The 16461-nt window shown below is 39.3% G+C and overlaps 1 protein-coding gene across 7 annotated transcripts in view; it reads right to left on the bottom strand.

Moving 5' to 3' along the window:
- The window catches only part of RARB (retinoic acid receptor beta), an 824831-nt gene that overhangs the window by 389074 nt on the left and 419296 nt on the right, over positions 1–16461 (bottom strand). Inside the window, exon 1 of one of the 7 annotated variants that reach the window (XM_058553929.1) lies at positions 10189–10319. The exons of the other annotated variants lie outside the window; for them this stretch is intronic. The gene's annotated coding sequence lies outside the window, so the exon portion shown is untranslated. Of the gene's footprint in view, positions 1–10188; positions 10320–16461 lie in introns of those variants that run through there. 7 annotated transcript variants of the gene reach the window in all.

Genomic DNA, 16461 nt, shown 5'->3' with positions numbered 1-16461 from the left:
ATGGTAGATAAGAAATGAAGAATTCTATGAAGGTAGTAATGAATGGCACCCACCAATAGATTCAAAACTCTTCTATGCTGTTCCCCTGAGGAATTTCACTTCTCCTCTCCCCTCAAATGTTTTGTCATGGTTCCACTCAAAATCATGTGTAGAGAAAGCATCTATTACTACAGCACACATATTTTTAGAGGCTTTGGATATTCTTGGGAAGTGTCACCCAGCTTGTGGCCCCAACTGACCTTGTTTAGTTTAAGGATTTTGGTGAGCACATAGGTCAAAGCATTACTGCCCTAAGCAGCATTTTAAATGATTTTAAAATACTCCCCTAAAAAGTTAGCTGCCAAGACTTACATTCGTAGACTCCAGAATATAAGGACTATGTAGAATCTTTTAATATTACAAGTAGTTTTAATGTGCCAGGTTGGTTGGTATTACTATGTATGTATGTGTGTGTGTGTGTGTGTATACACAGACACTATAACATATGGAATACATGTTTGGAATAACGTATTTGCTTCCTTCCCTACGTGCAGTGTTTAATTCTACCTAATAAATTGTAGTTTACTTCTTCTCACTTCTAGTTCCATGTAAATAAAAGAAAAAGTCAATGATTGTTTTCCCCTTAGTTGCTTTATCCTTGTAACAAAATAAAGTCTCTTCGGACCTAAGAGGAACAAAAGGTATCAATTACTAATCTACTTTATAACATAATATTTTGCACCAACTTAAAAATATGTTAACCAGGTTTACTATGGAAAAGGGTAAGATCTTTAGAGAAGTTATCCTAAAATAAAAAGATAAGTGAGTTGAAAAGCACAGCAATTTGAAATCAGAGAGAAAACCAACGCTATAGACATCCCCATGTCTAGAGAGTATTCAAACTATTTCACTTTATAAACTTCAACGGGGATGTGATTTCTGGTGTTCTGGCTTATAGAATCACTTGGGAATGAATAATTCATAGGCTTTTTACCAAGTCTCGAGTGTAAATCAGTCAAATATAGCAACATGATATTCATGCTGAATTTCTAAGTACTTAAAACATTTAGATGGAAACTTTCTTTTCAAGAGAGCGGGAGGAAGAATGTCATTTTCCCTCTGCTCACGTTGCCCAGGCATATTTGCATTACGTACTTTAAAAAAATCCATACAAAGGGATTTAATTAAACAAGAAACAAATTACGGTCGCAGAAGTGAAGAAAAGCAACAAAAAACTTTCTCAGTGTTATGTGTTCTTTATTAACATACTGATGTGAAACTAAACAGAAAAAGCAATCTAATAACAAACATTCCTTTGAGACATGTTCAGGGAGCAAAAGGACATCCACTTATTGTTCCGCCCATCCGATTGGTCCATATATGGCAATAAAGGTACAATAGACGGAAACAGGAAACAGACTGGCACATCTGTAGTATCTTATTAGCAGCTAATGGATATCTGAGAAGAACACGCATAGAATGCTGAATCGTCTGGACCAATCTCCTAAGCAATTACTCTTAATTAGTGGGTTCTGTTTATAGATTCAACTTAGTGTACCCTTATGTATCAAAGAGATGAAACCAGCTGGAGAAAAAGAAATGAGGCTCTTAAAGGAAAAGTATTACAAGATGTTGGAGGATTTCTTTTTGGTGAAGTGAAACTTAATTTCTTTCCCTTCCCTGCCTGGCATAAGGTGGCTTTCTCCTTTGTGAAGGATTAAAGAAAAGGTAGAAACAAATTTCCAAAGCTGGCTAGGTGTTAAAGAAATTCTTGTCATTTGTCTTAGGAACATGGAAAGAAAGTCAGTAAAAACCAAGTAGTTGTGCAGGACAAAAACACTCCCTCAAACTGTAACTCTAAGCATTTCCAAGAGGTGCCATCCTCCCCGCTCTAACCCAACGTAGCGCTTCAATTCAGAGAGGCGGCACCTGCATTTCGTGTCTGCCAAATTGGAAGCCATGGGGCAAAATGGGCAGTGTGACCAGCTGTATCTCCATAAAAGAGAAAACACAAAATGGGTTTTCCAGGCCAATCTACTCAAAGGAGATCTGAGTATACACAGAGCCACTGAGCCAATCGCCCACTGTCTGTAAACGGAAAAATATTATGTACACAGTCCTGTCCTCCATTCAATACATATCTGCTTTTTTTTTAAAAAAAAGGAAATTCCTTTTGGGTAGTGGATGTTCAATTTGTACATTACTTGTTCCCATGTAAACAGTTGTCTAGGACTCTTTCTTAGAGCCACCACTGAGATCCTGCCTCTTGTGTTACTCTTAAACTACTAGAAGGCTCGATTGTTTGAGCATTTCTGGTTATTTTTGCAACACGCTCTTCTACTCCCCTGCAAGTCCAAGAACTTCTTTCCTGGTCTTGTGTAATCCTGTTTGAAAAGATCAATTTGAATGCACACCCAGCACACAAATGTATAACCTGTGACCGTTCTTCCAAATGATTGTACTCTGTGTATATGTAAGAAATTTGGGCTGGATTTCTTAGGATAGTGAAGGACAAAAGTTCTTACTTGTCCATAGTTTACCACAAGTCTGGATAGACACAATTTCTTTGCATCTGTCTTTCTGAATGTCCAGGAATCTGTGCATGATCCCCTCCCTACCTAAAGCATCTAAACCAAGAGAAAACAAAAATTAGCCTTTTCCACGGTCTTGAGCATCCAGAGAACTGGCTGAGTGGTGCCAGCTCCAGGCTTGAGTCTCTAGCCAAGGGGCTCTAGGATTCAGTGTTAGAAGGCAGCTGCTGCAGACATGGGCTGTTCTTTCCTGGGGAGCCCCTCTTTTTCCTGACCAGTTCCAGACCTACTCTTCTTTCTGTCACATGAACAAGCCTCTTTGCTGAGCACTTGCTGTTTTATAGTGGTATGCATTTGATTTTTTTAAAGTTTAAGATTCTTCATGAATAGTTCTGATGCTCATAAATATGAACAAAGTTGTTAAAATTTCATTACGTTTAAAAACAGCATTCTTCTGCTGACCTACTCTTTTGAGGCATATGACAGAGTCGTGGGCAAAGAACAACATACACAAATGGAGACTTTCTTCATTGCGGGGAGAGAGAGAGAGAGACTGCATTGTACATGCATTAATTCGTGCACAGTTAAACTAGATGGACTGTGGATGGTGAGAGCTAGGTGGTGATTCTGTTTTCCCTCTTTTTGAGTTTGTGTTCCAGCACCAGCATGAAATGGGAGCCTTGAATGTGAGTATCTTCAGTTGGCCTATTTTCCCGGGAAGCTCTCACTGTGTGGTATGAGCATCACTCCACTTAGCAGATAATGGAAGTGTTTCAGAGAAGTAACTTGTCCACAGTCACGTTTTCTGGTAAAACTGTGGTTGGCATACGTGTTCCTTATTATATACTATATATTATTCTATAGGTTATACATTTATATACATGCATTACTGCAAAGAAGTATAGATGCCAAACCACACATGAATGAACCTGTTTGTGACTAATTTAATTTTCTAGAGTAATTTTGACCACATTCAGTTGTCAATTGAGGCATTTTTTACAGATTTTAGACTCTACTTTTGTAGGTCTTTTAGACCCTCACTGATTCAATGGGATTTACTGACCCAATGATTTGTAACATATCAAGCTTATCATTTGTAAGAGCATTTAAAAACTATTTTTGTAAAGTAGCTGCCATGTTAGTTGACAATTACATTTTCTTTGAAAATTTCTGCCCACGATTAATGGAAGCAATTCAGTGGGTAGAATAGTTTGTGCTTTTTAAACTTGTCAGTAAAGGGCCTTCTTGGCTGGCTCATGTGGAAGGCTTACATCAATATACTAGGGTGCTAATGTCTCTTAACAATCACGCCCTCTGTAATAGAGAAAAATGTAGCTTACATACCCAGATAGGAATTCTTTTGGCTGCATGTAACAGAATTTGAGTGGTTTAAGCAGTCAAAGTATTTGAGTATGTCACATAAACAGCAGTCTGGAGACAAGGCAAACCAGAAAAGGAGTGTAGTTCAAAGAAATCATCAAAGACCCCAGATCCCCTTATCTTCTTTCTACCTTCATTAACATGTTGGCTTTCTGCCTCATGGTAACAGATGATCTCTGCAGTCACTGTGGGAAGAAGGGTGAGGAGGTGTGAAAGGGTGTGTATGCCTTTTACCGGGATAACCAAAGCTTCTCAAAAACACTCAGCAGACTTCTGCTTAAGTCTCAATGGCCAGAACTGTGCCAGATGACCAGCTCATGCTGCAGGGGAAGCTGGGAAAGTGAATTGCTTTTCTAGCCTCCTTAGTGGAAGCCAATATGGCAGAAGACGGCTGATATGGCTGTTGGCAATCGGCAGCACCTGCCTCACTGATGTACTGACTGGAAAAGAGGATTCTGTTTCAGACCGTTAACGTGACAACACTATTTTAGTACCTGATTTCAACATACATATTACCCTCTTTATTTCTATCGTACGAGAATGTTCAAAGCCTGATAGGAGTCTCACCAATACTCCCTTTATTATTTTTTTAAACTTTGGATGAGAGGCAAGAGATAACCAAACAGTGCTGATTTCATACTAACAGCACTTTCCAATGACTCCCTTTGCCACTCATAGAATGCCTGGGTATCCCTCACACCAGTTTATAGTCACTATCATTTATAAACAAACTTCAGGTCTTATATAATTTCTATTTATCCTCCATACCCAAGAAAAAAATTAAAAGCCTTTTTGGCCCCAAACTATCTCCCCACTTAGTATAGTAATTGTTTTTCTTTAATATAGAACTGGGACTCTTATTCTAGAAATAAGACATATCACTTCAACTCAGTCACCCAGGAAAATCCATGTCACATGGTGGCCATAATCTCTAGTCTGGAACAAACCTCAAAATTCCTACTCTGGAAGTGACTCCTTTGGCCAGATGTGGCCTCCCCAGAAATGTGGCCAGAGCCCATTAGAACATTGGGCAGCCCTGGCATGCATCTCCTAGTCTAGGACTTGGGAAGAACCTGTAGGACAAGCAATACTTAATGGTACGGAAAGGAGGGTAAGTTTCCCCAACTTACCTAAAGACAAGAACCACATGGAGTTCTTGTTAAAAATAAAGATGCCTGGGCCCAGATCCAGAATTGAATCAAAATTTGCAGGCAAAGATCTGGAGATTTGTTTTCTTTTTTAAACAAGTACCCCAATAAATTTTATCATCAGTGGTTCTCAAACCTGGCTGCTCACTAGAATCATCTAGAAAGCTTGCATAAACCACCGATAACTGGATCCTTACCCTCAAACAAGACATCAGAGCACGCAGCCCAGCATTAGTATTTTTAAAAACATCTCGGGCAGTTCCATTGTGCAGAGCTGACAAACGCAGGGGCTCTGGCATAGAAGACCATACGTAAGTATGACAGCTTAGACAAAGAGTTGAGGCAGCCAAAAGAATTCAGGGGTCAAACTATGGCCTAGAGGCCAAATCCTGTGTTCTGCCTGTTTTCTAAATAAAGTTTTATTGGTACACAGCCATATCTATTTCTTTACATATTTTCTATGGCTGCTTTCTGCCTGACCATAGCAGAGCTGAACAGCTGACAGTGATCATACATTGCCCACAAACCCCAAAATTTTACTATCATCTGGATCTTTCCAGGAAAAGTTTACCAAGCCCTGAACTCATTGAACATCTCAATCAAGGGTAGTTAACAAATTACAACAACAATAAGCTCTCATCATATGCAAGACATGGGTCTGAGTGTTCTGCATCTATTAACTCCTTAATCCTCATTTTACCAATAAGGAAACCGAAGATCTGAGAGGTTGAGAAACTCATCTGAGGTCACAGAGCTAGCAAAGGACAAGGGCAGGATTTCAACGCAGGCTATTTGACTCCAGGACCTCTGTATGTCCCTTTCTAATTTAATTAGTACACCCCCTAGACATGACTTCTGTGATGAGGTGTAAGAAGAGCCATGGTCACTTAGCGGTTAAGTGTGCGCGCTCTGCTACTGGCGGCCCGGGTTCGGATCCCGGGCGCGCACCAACGAACCGCTTCTCCGGCCATGCTGAGGCCGCGTCCCACATACAGCAACTAGAAGGATGTGCAACTATGACATGGAACTATCTACTGGGGCTTTGGGGAAAAAAAAAAAGGAGGAGGAATGGCAATAGATGCTGGCTCAGAGCCGGTCTTCCTCAGCAAAAAGAGGAGGATTAGCATGGATGTTAGCTCAGGGCTGATCTTCCTCACAAAAAAAAAAAAAAAAAAGAGCCATGGTCAGTCTGGAGGACAGAGAGATGTCTGGACAATCTAAGCCATCACTTGTCTTTTTCCTTGTACCTAACGTCCACTAGAGCAGTCAAACTGCAAAGGATTCATTCTTTTATGAAGCTTGAAAAATAGTGAGTGCTGAACTGTACAATTTCTTTTTCTTTTTGAAATTTACAATGTTCAATATGACTGACTCTATAAGCTGGAGCTCTAAGAATCACTCAAGGCTCCCAGACATATGGCATTATGATCACTTCCTTGGCTGCATTAAGCCTCACACCCTTAATTTGTTCCATGATATATTCAATATGTTCCTAGTTTTCCACGGGGTCAGCAGGATAGACAGTTTGCTGGTAAAGATTAAACGTTATTCTGGAATCCCCATTTGCTGTGGCTTTTTGTCAGGGGAACTGCGAAGCAGTTGGAAGAGAAGAACATGCAGCCATTAGACACAGAGGAACAAAGACCTTGCAGTGGCTGGTAAGACAAAAATAGCAATTTTATTGTCAATAGTTTGCTTTACAGGGAGCCCCATAAAGCAACTGAAACATATAAATTATATGCTGAGATAACCCAGCCCACAAAAGGGCCTTGGGGGTAGCTTCCGGATCATCTGCCACTAACAGTAGAGCCCACATCATCTTAGGTGCAAGGACAAAAGCCACAAAAGGTCTGTATGTGTCTCTAATCAATCTGTATTCCAAAATTTTATATCCCCGAAGTTAGGCATACTATATGCCAAAGCGCTAATCAGGCAAGGTAAACGAAGGGTGAGCAGAGTCCTGAGTCATCCTACCCACCAAAATCCCTCCATTGGTTTAGTTTATTGTTCAGTGACCTGTATAGCCTTGAGATGCCTGGCCACATGCCCATATTGGCCAGGAATCACATTCTAGGTGTATTTGTTACCAATGCCTTCCAGACATTTAAAATACAAGGCCATTGGTAAGGCTGATAATGGTGTTATTCACCAATGGGAGAGCTGAACTAGGTCTACCGAATGTTCCCATCAGTTAAGACAAGCTGCTTAGCACCTGGCACTATGCCAGGTACCCAGGTATTATTTGAAGTGCGTTCTAGTTAGTCAACGAAGCTTTTCCTTTTTTGGTCTTGCTATATCACATTGCTGCTTTTTCTTTTTTTAATGTTTAATGTGGATTTGATCTGAATTCTTTAACCAGAGAAATTTGGTCTCTGATCCATTGCTGATCTTATCCTCCTCCCTCACCACTCTATACATTGGGAACAGCTTTCCTTGCAGTGCCCATCCCCAGTCCCACTCTAGAACCTCTTCCACGATGCTTCTCTCTCTCAGGATTCCAGGAAAGGACGACTGTCCTCTTTTCTCCTAGAGGGTGGCAAGCTCTCTTTTATATTCCAAGGGGAAACCATTATTCATCTGAATGGTTTCCAAGTGAGGTCACAAGCATAGATAATAACCAAGGACCTAAGACTAGAGCTGTTGTTACAATTCAGAAAGTCTAGATTTGGCCAATGATGAAGGCTGGAGAGAAAAGGAAGGGATGTCGCAAGAACTGGGTTGCCATTTCTCATAGCACCACAGAGCCCCAGAAAGGTGAAGAAGCAAAGCAGAGGATTCCCCCTCTTCCAACGATACATTCAAATTTTGCTGTATATTTAGCAGACTCTCTTTCCCAGTCAAATGGAAAAACCAAACTGGGCTAATTAGATGCTTTCCAAACAGCTTCCTTTTCCTTCTTGCCAACTAACCCTGGCTTGCCTCATTTATTTCTTCGGAAAACCCTTCCCAATTTCTGCTGGTTGAAATCCTAACACACCATTCAATTCCCAGTTCAAATACCACTTTCCTCAAGAAGCCTCTTTTGCTGATTCTAAATCTACTCTGCACTGGGTCTGTACCATTTTTAAGTTCCCTGCCATATTCTGCTTTGTAGTAGCTTTCCAGGAACTTATGTTAAATCACCCCAGCACGTAATCTAATTCTCGAGACTAGAAACCTTGCATAAGTAGTTGCTCAACAAATTCTGCTTAATGTGTGAACTGAAGATTGTCAGTGACAGGTGATTCTACCTAGGTAGATAGATAAAGAGGAGGGAAAATTTGTTCCTACAAAAAATGTCTCCTCTGGGACCCTTGGCTGCTGTAAGGTTATGAATATCTTTCACAGAAGGTGCGCTAGTGCGATTTCCTCCATTCAGAGCTGGGGAAAAAGGAAATGAACATCTCTAGATCAACTGCTGGGCTTTAAGCACCAGGCTTTTTCCCCTTAGTACCAGGCTGTGTGCCAGGCACCTTATACGCATTACCTCAACTCTCACAACAGCCCATCTAACAGATCAGGAAAGTGAGGACCCAAAGCAGTGAAGCTACATGCTTCAAGTCATATAATTCCAAGGGCCAGGGCAGCACGTCGACTGTGGCAGTCTAATTCCCAAGTGAGCAAATGCATCCACTGAGTTACACTGTTTCTAGGTCTGAAGGTGGGACAGTTCCGGGTCACTCAGGTTCAGTGTTATAATGGAGGGAAGGTAAAGAAAGACTCAGAGAGGCTAACAAGGCATTCTCTGGGCAACCCTGGATTAAGGAGGAGGGTCAAGGAGCACAGTGCTCTGGTTAGGATGGCCAAGTGCTCAGGTGACCCAACTCTAACCTGAGCTTATGTGATACACACCTTTGGGAGCCTCCTCATGGAGCCTGCATTATTATGGATTAAATTAGTTGGGCTTGATCTAAATCTAAAGACTAGGCCAAACTAAATTACACAGATTGGTTAAATTGCATACTAGAGGGGTTTTATAAATGTTCAAGAAAAAAAAGCAGGCAAAGGGTAAATCTAGTTGGGATTTACACAGGAAATCCAATTCTTAAAGTGCCTCAGCAACTCACCTTCCGTCATCATCCTTCACTGTCAGAGAAGCTTACTAGCTGCCTCCTTCAATCTGCCTCCATGTGTCAGCAGCTGCTAGCTAAATTATAACCTCTAAGAGACTGCTAGGTGAGTCGGGAGAGTGTGTCTAAGTACAGACTCCAGAATGGCAAAGTGAGCAAAGAATTCATTGGCAAGAGACAATTTACCTAATATCAGTGGATATTCCAGGCTAACTTCTACTCAGAATAAATGCCCCTCAGCTAAGAGCTCAATTTATCTGCCTGCCCCAGCATTCAACTCCTCTTTCAGAAACAGTCCAGAAGATTTGTAACACTGGTATGACATTTTTTGTAAAAAATCATGTATATTTCATGTATATATCATTATCTTTGAAGTTGGGTCCACCCAAGCAGCAAAGGCCTAGACATAGAGATAGCTCTGGCTTGTTCTATTATTACTCTATTAATAATTCCTCAGTGGCCCGATTTTCTCCCTTGACCACAGGTACTGAGGTAGAGCAAAAACCAGCCAGCTATGGACTGCAGCCTGTTGGCTTACTGTCATGCTCTGCTCTTAGTTCCTACCAGCTCTCTGGGAGGCAGCATTCCCTCTTCAGAAAGCAGAAATATCATCTACCTGTTAACCCAAAGGTACCTTTGCCCCAAGCTAATGATGATGGCAAATGGCCATGCACCAGACATGCTGTCAATGTGCTGTTTAAAAAAATACTGGCAGTGATTTCCTGCATTGGAAGAGAACTCTAATAAGGGAAGGGAGGGCAGAGAGATCGTAGCTTCTCCTTATAGTATTATTGCGAGGGATAAACGAGCTGGTGTTGGGCATAGTTTATAAAGCTGTAGGCAGAACTTCTCAGTCGTTAATGTTCATGCCAGCCACTTGGGGATCTTGTTAAAATGCAGATTCTGATCCAGGTGTTCTAGGGCCAGAGATTCTGCATTTCTAACAATCTCCCAGACGAAACCAATGCTGCTGGTCCTCAGACTGCACTTGGAGTAGAAAGACTGAAAGAATTCCTGATGTGGAAGTCATCAGAAATATTAGTATTTCCAATGCCCAACCTCACAACCCACAAATCTGTCACACACATATACCCCACTCACCTGATTTTCATGTCACTATGCTGCCCACAGAAGGTGAGGGAGACAATTCATTTATTGTAGACGCAACTTCATTTTATAAAAATCTGAATTTATCAAACCGGCTATATACCTCTTAAAAAAGGACTCACTTTAGGATTCCCGGAAATAGAAAGCTTCCCTATAAGGAAAATAACGATTTATTTTTAAAAGTCCCACTTTGAATATAGACATACAGGAAATCATTCATGATTAAACTGGTAAATATCTAAAGTAGGATATGATAGAAAGAAGTTACCACCACAGGATTGAAATGATAGCCTTTCGACTTTCCATTTGAATGGTTAAATCTGTCATAGTCCTAAGGCTTTTAGTTACTCCCAGACAATGGGCGGCAGGATTTCAATGGATGCTGCCCCTCCAAAGAGTCTGAAATTGGCAGATCATTCTACCTACTAGTGGCCACCTGGGAAGTGAATGAATTGGGTCAGTACAAATAGGTCAGGTGCTTCTTCGACAACCACTAGAGATGTAATGTTAAGCTAAAAACAAGCCAAAGGAATCTAGGGTTGATTCTATTTGTACCATCCTCACACATCTAGTATATTAAATTCAGATACCGGCAGAAAGTATATTTGTCAGTGTCAAAAGTTATCCAGGGAAAGGCAAATATCTTTTGAGAACATTTACCAGTTTCCCAGTACTATGGATTTCATCCCACAGTGTTTCTGGACTTTCTTAAAGAATCATATCTTAGGGCCGGCCCTGTGGCTTAGCGGTTAAGTGCGCGCGCTCCGCTACTGGCTGCCCGGGTTCGGATCCCGGGCGCGCACCTGACGCACCGCTTCTCCGGCCATGCTGAGGCCACGTCCCACATACAGCAACTAGAAGGATGTGCAACTATGACACACAACTATCTACTGGGGCTTTGGGGAAAAAAAAAAGGAGGCGGATTGGCAATAGATGTTAGCTCAGAGCCGGTCTTCCTCAGCAAAAAGAGGAGGATTAGCATGGATGTTAGCTCAGGGCTGATTTTCCTCATAAAAAAAAAAAAAAAGATTCATATCTTATACAGGATCATATGATAAAAGAGACAAACTTTTTTTAGGTATAGAGTTCTTATTAATTAGTAATTCTAATACTATTGAGTCAAGTTAAGGTTAAAACTAATGAGTTTTTTTTTTTGCTTACATGTGGCCATAGTTAAAAATAGTGATCTATGCAGAAACATTATCTATGTTGATGATTTCTCAACAGATAATTAATAATAACTATAATAACATAAAATAATCTTGAACATCCACCTTGATTTTCTTTTCTTAGAAATGAATATTGTTTTTAAATGTTCTCTCATGCTCAAATCTATCGAGAATGAGGACTCACACTGTTAATTAGAACACGGGGCTTAAAGCTTAAATAGAAACAGTAAGAAGTAATGCAAATTGAATATTTTTCTGTTTTGCATTATCCTGTGCCCCTGGGTACAACAAACCAGAGGCAGGGACTGAGTACATTGTCCTATTTGAACCAATGTTCAACCTGGAAAACGGAAGAATTTTTTTTTTTTTTTTTAATATTTCAATTATGTTGCTGCTTTTAAAAGGATGTATATAGCTAGAGGCAAGATATAAACAGCTAACTCTCAGTCATTTCTTCACGGGTATGTCTGCTTTCATGTGCACAACTGTGATTTGAGCATTCTCTGACAGTCTCCGATCACCTCCTGACTCTCGGCCATGCCAGATGTGGGGGAACTGCCTGAAAGGCAGGCCTGTAGCTCCCCGAAGACTGGAATTCCCTATAACCCTAAGGTATATCATCTGAAGTCAAAACAAAGCCTTCTCGACTTGTGTTCTGCTAGAATCTTTTATCTCTTCAGTTGCCTGACCATGCCTCCTCTGAATGAGATCTCAAATTTGATCTTAGGTGAAAAGGATGTTTTGAGTACCTTTACTTCTATGTAGACAATGGCTATTTCAGAGGGTTCTAGTCTTTCAAAAGCAGAAGCTTCTTTTAAACTCAACAAACCCTTGCCTTCGGGTCTTACAAAATGGTTCCGCCTCTCAATCATGGTTGAGGGCCGAAAAGACAGGGGTAATTGGGGACTAGAAGGGAGGACTCTGTGGTCAACATTCTTTTAAAAATGCCAGTGGGACATTAACATGAGTATATGGCTTCTTATTAAACAGTCATTTAAATGGCAATAAACAAAGCTGCAGCTAAGAGGAACTCACAGGTCTGGTAAATCTTGCTCTAAGGTATTAATTTCCACCAGAAATACAGAATCACCGTTAAATTCAACAAGAATGTGTTTACAATTTTTAAAGCTCTTCTTACTTCAACATCCACATGGAAAAATAAAAAAATTTTCTACTGAAACTGAAAACTTCTTTGCTTTCTTCATATCTGACCAAACTGATTTCACTGTTTTTTTCTAAGTCACTGCAAAATATTCATAAACAAACTAACAAAACCAAAGCCTGACTGTAACTTTGACCCAGTATTCCTGAACTTCAACATTACCAAGCTTTTTAAAGGTAAGGAGAAGGGGACAGAAATCACATTCTTTACTGAAGTCTCATTTCTCTGTTGAAACAGAAAACATCTTACAATATCAAACTATATCCTATGCAAGAAATGAGAACTTATAAGCATTCCAACTGTATTCAAAATTCGTTGGATTTTAAGTTCTTAAAGCTTGTTTTCTTTGGCTGTATGAGCCCATTCTTTTAAATACTACTCAGTTACAGTGAAAAATCCTTTAAAATGGTAGAAATATTCAGTGTTTGGAGAAAAGAATAGGGCTTTTGGTCTACATTAAAAAGTCTGAGTCTAATGTACCTTCATCTGAAAGCAGTGTTTGAGCACCTCAGTGATTACACAGTTCAAAATACATCTGCTGTTCCTTGCTTAACACTTTTTTTCTTTTTCACCAATTTAGGTGCAATGAAAGCGCTGGCTCTTTTGTGCTCTCAACATTAATATTCAATGCCATTAACAATCTCAGCCCAACCTAACACACCAAATATATATCCCTCTACTTCTCCACTGAACTATCTGCTAAGGACACCACAAATCCTTCCCCCAATATTCTCTGAACCCAACGTCTAAGACCATGAAGGTTCTTCCAAGGCCCTCTCTCTTCATCCCCAAACTCTCCCCACTCTTCAGTACTGAAATCCAGTCCCACTACATCTAGTAAACCATCTTCTCTTCCCAGTTCAGCACACTGTCCTTTATGTGTACTATTCATTGGAGGTATGAGGCACATGTTATATGCAGCTTTGTGTTAGTTCTTTTGTTGTGGTCTTCTATGGCCATTTCAATCACTGTCATTTAATTAGTCATGTATTATATTTTCATGCAATAATCTAATCATCTAAAAATCCAGCTATTTATGAAATAAACCAATCCAACATGCTCTGTGAGTTATGTTTACCAAAATATAAAATAGATGCCCTAATTAAGATTAAACACCAGCGAAGTTTTCACAATAAGCCATAAACCCATTCAAAGAGGGACCACATATGAATTTTATACAACCATCTCTTAAATGAAAACTAAGGGAATTTCTTTTTTTATAAAAGCGTAAATACAGACAACAGCTTATTCACACGTGTCCTGACCCCAGCTTTTGTTTAGAATCAATCATGCAGTTCAATTAGCACCTATTGTCTTCAACAGAGCCTTCAACAAGCCTTTTGGATAAAGCTTCCTGTCATTGACACATGCCTGTCAAGGTTCAGTCTATTTTCCTGGCCTGCTGAGGGACTAGTGGGCCAAAAATACTTTATATTCTGGGGTTTTTAGACTGCACGTTACTCTCATACTCTAAGAGGAGTCAGAAACGAAGACTGCTGAATCCAAGAAGGTTGGCTCAGCTAAGAACACTTTTTATAAAACATTTAAAATTTTATACTTCACTCTCTTTATAAATGGAATTTTTCAAAGATAACTTAAGCTTTTTCTTGACGAATTAGTTTCAACATTATGAATGCTCTCCATGATACTGTGACATTCTCTGGAATTTGCCCTAGATTGAGCTTTCCACCTTGGTAAATGGCCCCAGACCGATATGCCCTTATAGTTCTACTGTCTACTTTTAAAATTTTATTTCATTTTTATTTGTGCTTCATACACTGCTGCCTGTTCCAAAAAAATGACAATGCAGTATTTGCTTTTAAAAAAGTTTTTGCTCTTTTTTTTCCCTACCATTTAGCTATATTTTCTCGTTGACATCAATGTGTTTCTGGCTTTTCCTGCAGTCTTATTTTATGCACAGTTGTTTAGGTAAGAGTCCCAGCGTGGCTCAACCTATTCTGAAAGTGTTGAGTACAACACTTTGCCATCACCAAGAATCATTTGCAGCATAGGCTAATATTTGTCATTCTAGGTTTTTCCTACTTACCTCTGGTTTTTCAGCTAGCAGATGGATGCTTACTTTTCCTAAAAATCAAATGTCGGATAAGTGGGATTATTTCTATGATTCCCAAGAAAATAGAAATGATGTGAAAAAGAATGCTTTAGAGCTGTGCTGTCCAATATGGTAGTCACTAGCCACATACATCTATTTAAATTAAAAGTTAGTAAAAATTAAAAATTCAGTTCTCTAGTTACACTAGCTATATTTTGAGTACTCAACAGCCACACGGAAAGTTTTTCTGGACAGTGCTGCTTTAGAGGATTATGAGAAGCATGTTTCCAGGTCTATAAAACTTAGACTATCAAAAAGGAAAGAAATGATGGGCTTCAAAGGACCTTTATCACGCCTGTCCCAAATTCTCACTACCTTATTTTAAAGCAATAGCATCATAAAGCAGAGTTTAATCTTCATTTAGCATCAGTAACTTTAGAGTTCATAGGGTAATAGTCCACTTATGGCGAAAAAGTCTGTGTAACAGCAAGAAAGCTTCAGATGTGATGGTGGTTTTATGATTCAGAGTCAAGGAAAGGCAGTGATGGCTCAGGTTGAATCCATCCCTAGCTACACTCTGATTCTTCTGTGATGGATATGATGATGGAAAAAAAGCATAAATCCAATAAAAAAAATCATTCAATTCTATTTCAATGTGAATCTCACTTTTTTTTTTTTTTTTGCCCCTAAAGTAGAATATTCTGTTATAAGGAAGAGTGTAGAATCAAGTTTTCAGGGAAATAAAATATTCTATTGACAAAGAGTAACCACATATACTACCACATTATCACACTAGCTAATACCTTTGAGTGATTACTATGTTCCAACACTTTACATGTATTAGCTCATTTAATTCTCACAACACACCTGTTAGGAAGGTACTTGGACTATCCTTGAAGAACAGAGGCACAGAAAAGATAAGGAAGTAACCCAGGTGACAGCCTATAAGCAGCAAAACCTGGACTGAAACCAGACAGGCTGACTCTAGAACCTGTATCTTCACCATTTCCATCTATGTTACTATGTCTGATGTATCACTGATAAACTTTTGAATTTTTGACCAGTTAAAAGGTTTCATAACATACAGTTCTAAATTTCTAAGTATCATTTAATATTTCTTCATTGGCTCAGAAAATAGTTCAGATGTTACCAGATCTCCTCATTTTCATTATGACCAATAGTTTTTACTAAACTAATGATTTGTACAGTGTTGGTGACCAAAGAGGTTTGGTTAACAAAATGTTAGGCAACTGGTTTACTCCTCTACCTTTGCAAGTAGACAGAAAATATAAAAATAAAGAGTAAAAAGCAAGATTGACAGGAATTGCTGCAAGAAAGGAATGCTTTTTTAAATAATGGCAAGTGTCTTATTTTTTTTTTTTTAACAAAAACTGTACTCCCTAGGAAATCTCAGTTTTTGTTTTTGTTCAACCAGGATTGTAATATTTAATTAACTTCACAGCTGGATCAACATATTGATGACATTTTATACTCATTTTTCTTAAATGTTTCAGTGGAAATGATCTTTCCACCAATCATTCCTCCCAACTCACACACATTTTTTTTTTCATCAGTGCTGATCAAGTTTGTATTTAGAACTGTATGTGTGTCTATCTCGCCCAAAACTCTCTTTATCATATCTTCATGATGCCTTTCTTTGAATCATTAAAAGGCCACTGTGTAGAAAAAAATCCTGTGGATTAAGGATAGTTACAGAAAACAAAATCTTAAAAAATGGGTGTAAGTTAAAAAAGAAAGGCTGGCTTTTATGAATAGAGTGAATTTTTTGGATAACTTAAAGGGACATAATAGATACTTGGGATTTATTCTCAGCTCTGCCTTAAAACAAGGAGTCAGTAAATCACGTCGTTGATTCTAAACCA

This window comes from Diceros bicornis, chromosome 2, assembly GCF_020826845.1.
Source record: "Diceros bicornis minor isolate mBicDic1 chromosome 2, mDicBic1.mat.cur, whole genome shotgun sequence".
In the NCBI taxonomy this organism is placed as follows: Eukaryota; Metazoa; Chordata; class Mammalia; order Perissodactyla; family Rhinocerotidae; genus Diceros; species Diceros bicornis.
Note: the sequence above shows the minus strand (reverse complement) of the source record. Positions and strands in the feature narration are given on the sequence as shown.